The sequence below is a fragment of the Myxine glutinosa genome, chromosome 13 (genome assembly GCF_964187855.1).
Source record: "Myxine glutinosa chromosome 13, kmMyxGlut1.1, whole genome shotgun sequence".
In the NCBI taxonomy this organism is placed as follows: Eukaryota; Metazoa; Chordata; class Myxini; order Myxiniformes; family Myxinidae; genus Myxine; species Myxine glutinosa.
This window is the reverse complement of record NC_136273.1, coordinates 53,651,704-53,657,778: the sequence shown is the minus strand read 5'-3', so window position 1 is coordinate 53,657,778 and position 6,075 is coordinate 53,651,704.

Genomic DNA, 6,075 nt, shown 5'->3' with positions numbered 1-6,075 from the left:
CCACTTTTTTGAAATACCAACTTCTGTCCTGGAAGTCCTTGGTGTCCTTGTGTTTTATACTTCTCCCCCTCCCCCCCCCCCCCCTTCCCACGCCTCCTCCCCCCAAGCCCTCTCCCTCCCACACATCTGCCGATGTCCCTGTAATGAAATCGTCATCCAAATTACGACACTGATGTTATTCGCCTCATGGCCGCTACGCGACCCTTTCTCGGTTCCTATATATATATATCAGCGCGGACAGGCGATGCAGATCCGTCACCACGATGTAACCCTAGCGATGTACCTCTAGAGCTTCTCTGGGCTTCCCTTAGAAAGGTAACGTGTCTGCAATATGTATCAAAGCTTTTATAGTCATACAGCCTGTCCGCACCTGTATTCACCTGTATGTATTATTAATACCATGTTTATTGGTTTCTCTCTAGATGATGTTGAGAACGAATTACGATTAAACCTACTTTGGGGTTGCTGTTGAATCTTGATTTTCACAACACTTAATCGTAATTCCTCTCCTGACATCGCTCCTGCACTGCTCGCCTCGGAGAAGAATGCCCAGCGGAGGACCCGTCGAGCTAGCTCCAGCAACGGAGCTCCGACTACTCTCACTGCCGGCCTGCCTCGAAAGACGGGACGTCGCAAGCCTTTTCGCGGGACCGCGTCGACAAAAAGCGACCTGCTCTCATGAGACCCGAACGCCAGAGCAGGCGTGACGGACTCCGGCTCGATGCCTGGAGCACGATGCTACTGGGCAACGTCCCGCGGTTGAGACCCCGTCGGAACGACGGACCCGCTTGGAGCCGCCGGCCTACCCGTCCGGTCGCAGCTCGGAAGCACTAACGGCTCCGTCCGAGGGATTCATCCTAGATACGCGTGCCTCGGCCCGAGTTGAGATTCCTACGCGAGTGATCACGTCTCCCATGTCGGCTATGCCTCCACACGGACGGCACACTCCGACCACTCGCTACTCAGTGGCCCATCTACTCCGAGTCACATCTCTCTCTCACGACCGGCTCCACTCCGACCACTCGCTACTCTGTGGCCCATCTCCTCCGCGCGAACGCGCGCTGCTCGTCGGAATCACGCCGTGCCTCTCACGACCGGCTCCACTCCGACCACTCGCTACTCTGTGGCCCATCTCCTCCGCGCGAACGCGCGCTGCTCGTCGGAATCACGCCGTGCCTCTCACGACCGGCTCCACTCCGACCACTCGCTACTCTGTGGCCCATCTCCTCCGCGCGAACGCGCGCTGCTCGTCGGAAGCACGCCGTGCCTCTCACGACCGGCTCACCCCGACCACTCGATACTCGGTGGAACCACCTCCTCCACGCGAATCGACGTGCACTGCTCCCTTCGCGTGCTACTACTCTGGGAGGCCCGCGATCCCATCCTGATTCCGATCACCTCCTACACGTGGCACCCTTCGCGTGGCACCGCACCGTCGCTGGAAGGAATCACTACAAATGCACGACGCGCCAGTTGCGCGCGCCGCCTCTTCACTGGATGGACCCCTTTGCATGCGGTTCCTCTCGCGGGCACTCTGTGAGGCCGGCGATTCTGATCGCGGCCCTCTCTGCGTTGCCGGCGATTCCTCGCTGCTCGTCGGATCCCCTCTTACACGCGCATCACGCGCCGCACCGTCGCTGGATGGAATCCCTACTATGCACGACGCGCCCGTTGCGCGCGCCGCATCTTCGCTGGATTCCTCTCGCCGGCCCCACTGAGTAGGGGATCGCCCGGAAACGCCTCAATGGAGGCTCGCTTGGGCCCTGGCGAGGACTCGTCGCAGCACGGACGAGTTTCTATGGACGTCGAGCGGGACCTTCATAGCCTTTCACGACACACGGGCATATGCTTCTAATGGTTGATCGTATACCTGACTACCATGTGTATTCTATAAGTGATCGTTCTTCTTCGTCCTTTGTTTTACTTGATCAAACGGCGTATGCGTTAACCACCTGCGACCATTGTAAAAATGCTGTGCATGGAATGTATGTGGACCGAATGCTTTCATTCTTTTTTTTTACACCCCGCGTTTCACCCAATTATTTAATTCGATAAGCTGTTGGGTTGCGTCATATTGCGTTTATGTAGTGTTGGTGTAGAGCAGGCTTGTCGGACTGAAAGGCCTCCTCTTCATCCTTCATGCTCGATGCACCTCATATGAATGCTACTTCAGGGCGTTGTATGTGATCGCTCCTTAGACCCGACAGCCAGGCAGGCGGGGCGCTGCTTCGGGTCGTGCGGTCTGTCGCTGCCGGGCTTGCTCGCCATCTCGACTCGGCGTGCTCGCCCCTCGGCTCGGCGGGCTCGCCCGCTCTGGATCAACGGGAACGGGCCGAGACGCGGCTTTCGGTTTCCCTCGTACGCGGTGCGCCCTAGATGATGCTTTCGCCGTCGGCCGGGTTCGTGTGCCGTGTGCCGATCTCGGGCTCGCTCGGGTGCTGCTGCGCGCGAGACGTTGGATTTCGGTGTGCTGCTTTGCTCCGTCTGGGGATGCCGCTCGGCTGGAGCTCGCCGTCAAACCCGCCCGACCTACTTGATGACGTCATCGACTGTATCACGCGTACGCTTTACAGCATCTTAGACGCGTTCGCTTCGCGGCGTCATTTGCGTAATGGCGTGCTTCCCGCGGTCTCATCGGGGATTCGTTACCTTTCTATGTACTAATTGTCCTTTACGTCACGACGTGTACAACGTACCGCGGCGCTCCCTCAGGGTCACCGCGGTGGGAGTACACGGTGACCTCGTGACATTGAGCGTCGCGCCCGACTCCCTCGTCGCCTGCGCATGTAACGAGGACACCGTACTGCGTGCTCGTCCTTGACTCTGGGCTCGTTGTTATCGGACAGAGCTCTTGCCTCGTAGTTCGAGACTGCGAGACGCCTCGTCTGATTCCGTCCCCTATGCCCCAGTCTGACTGTGACTCAGCCTGACCCAGACTGTGAAGGTCGTCTGTCTTCGGTATGCAGCGCACTGCAGCCACCTCTTTAACAGATGTTTTGTCTACCTCGTTATTCTTGCGGTTTGTGGATAGTATGTCCTAGGGATATGACCATGTTGCTAATCTGCCGCGCTCCCGTGAGGTCGCGCTGGTCTCACTGGGTACACCGTGACCCATGGCCCCTGCGACCTTTTGTTTTCTCGACATGGCCCATCCCTGTGATCGGGCCACCTCGACTCTTGTGGGGACCCGGGAGGTTCTTGTTGCTCGCCCGGGTGGCGACTCCCTCCTCGCCCCTTGTGGGTTAGTTATGCGATGCGCCAATTGATTAGACAATATTTTGTGATAATCTTTTATTGATTTTAAATATACAATTAATCAATCAAATAGAGTACACCTCTCCCTCCCAATGCAGCCTCAATGAGCTGCACTGCGGCATTGCGTCCGTGGATGGACGATCCAACCGCGGTCCGGCTGGATCCGTGCCATGCCACGTTGGCGTTACCTGGATGGATCGGTCGGACATCCGGGATGGCCAATCCATCCGGGCCTTCTCTGTGCCATTGCGTCCGTGGATGGTCGATCCATCCGCGGTCCGGCTGGATCCGTGCCATGCAACAATGGCGTCAACTGGATGGATCGGTCGGACATCCGGGATGGCCAATCCATCCGGGCCTTCTCTGTGCCATTGCGTCCGTGGATGGTCGATCCATCCGCGGTCCGGCTGGATCCGTGCCATGCAACGATGGCGTCAACTGGATGGATCGGTCGGACATCCGGGATGGCCAATCCATCCGGGTCATCTGGCGTGACAATCATGGCAATCAATCATAACGATCCGGGACGACGCTGGGACAAACATGGTTTGTCCAGCCGGAACTCTCTCGGTCTACCGATCTTCTCCGATCCTCCGCGCGCGGTGCAGATGGACAAGCTTGCCATAGGCATCCCGGCGGTCCTGCGCGCTTCGCTGGAGAGGCGCGTTTCGACCGTTTGTGCGCCGGTCGTCCAGGCAGCCTTCAGAGGCCGCTCGTGACTCGTGCGATCGCTGCCAACGGTAGATTCGCGTGCCACTACATGCGCTTGTACTGCGTATGTACCCTTGGGAGCCAGGGCGGGTACAGACCTACTGTAATGGTCTTCTTACTTACTGTTATGGTTTACTGAATTACACATCTGCCACACCGACATCTGCCTGTAATGCGTTGCTTTGCGTCGTATGGCCAGTCGCTCTTCGTCATGGCACACCTTATGTAATGAGTTGCGAATCTCAAAGGTACACCTTATCCATCTAGCTACTGAGCCGTTTCTCACTGTTCAACGAGGTACACTTATCTACTCAGACTACCCCACAGGAAGACTACTACTACCCACGGCTCAACGTCTTCTCCCTGGGATGACCACTGCATGCTCGGTCCGATATCTTCTTGACTGGGACTTCCTCCAGATGTAACACATCGCCATGTCATGTGACCAGATCCTCAGTTCTGATTGGTATACGTTTGAGGGGACATACATACATACATACATACATACATACAGATGGACCAGCACTGTTCTTGACGGCATTGCCCAATGGGCTACGCCATAAACATTAAAGTACCATACATAATAATAGTTTTTCGCAGAGGTAGATGTATACATACAATTCATCCATCATCTCTAATTATCATGAGGGCTATATCTATAGCTGGAGATTGATTGCTAACCGGGCTAACTGGCTGAAATGCAGTAACCCTGCCATCGGGATTGATGGCCCCTTGGACGTTCGACCGGCAGTGACATCTTTCCAATGTATTTCGTTCTTTGCATTCCTATGTATTCCTCTGTATGTGTCTGCTGTTCTTCACCGCCGAGTTTGGATCTAAGCGCGGGGAGAATGTAATGAAATCGTCATCCAAATTACGACACTGATGTTATTCGCCTCATGGCCGCTACGCGACCCTTTCTCGGTTCCTATATATATATATCAGCGCGGACAGGCGATGCAGATCCGTCACCACGATGTAACCCTAGCGATGTACCTCTAGAGCTTCTCTGGGCTTCCCTTAGAAAGGTAACGTGTCTGCAATATGTATCAAAGCTTTTATAGTCATACAGCCTGTCCGCACCTGTATTCACCTGTATGTATTATTAATACCATGTTTATTGGTTTCTCTCCAGATGATGTTGAGAACGAATTACGATTAAACCTACTTTGGGGTTGCTGTTGAATCTTGATTTTCACAACAGTCCCTGCTCTCAAATGTTGTGTTTGTGTGCTTCCCTTTCTCTCCCCATCTTGTCTTTCGCTTCCTCTTTTTATATATTTTGTTTGTCTGTTTGATTTGTGAGTGAAATAAATGTTAGCTCTCTCACGAGCCTCAATTCTGTATTCAAAAAAAAATTAAAAAAATACGAAGATATATAAGCTGATCTTCTGTGCTATTGCCTCATATTCTTTTGATCTCAAATCCAAATTTCTTGAGTGTATAGCAATAACAAATTTGACTTCACTGTTCGAGTACTTATGGAAGGCACTGTATTTACAAAATTAGGCTACTCACATTTAATTGAGAATGGCAATTACATGAATTTTCCGTGGGATATATCTCGCGAGGTTGTGAATGGGACTGAAGGAAGTTTGGATAATTGTTCTCGCAAGAGATTCTCGTTGCTACCTATATTGTGAATGGGGTGAAAGGAGATGTTGGGAATGTTGAAAAGCAGGTTATGAAGAGGTAGGAGTAGGTGAAGTTGGTAATTCTAATAAGATGTCGTACATTACAGTTTGGGAGATGGTTTGTTGTTCACCATAGGAGATGGCATCAAACGGCATGTGTAGCCATGGAGGCAGCCATTCCCTGACTCCCGACGATCACTGCAACCCATTTCTCCGCCCTTATAGCTATCCCCTTAGGAGAGACTTTGCTACAGAGCATGCGTTGCCTGCACAATCCCAGAAAACACCACTTAGTGTTTATAACATTAGATCTGAGCCTTGTCTGTTGGGTAGCTAATCTATACGAGTTGGTGGTTAATTTTGTTTTGAAAATGTTATGTGGCTCTGGTACTGGCATGATGAACCAAGCGTCTTTTTCTACATCTCAGTCTGTTTTCTTTGGCAGGCCAGAAAACAAGATCTGGAGCAGGAGAGG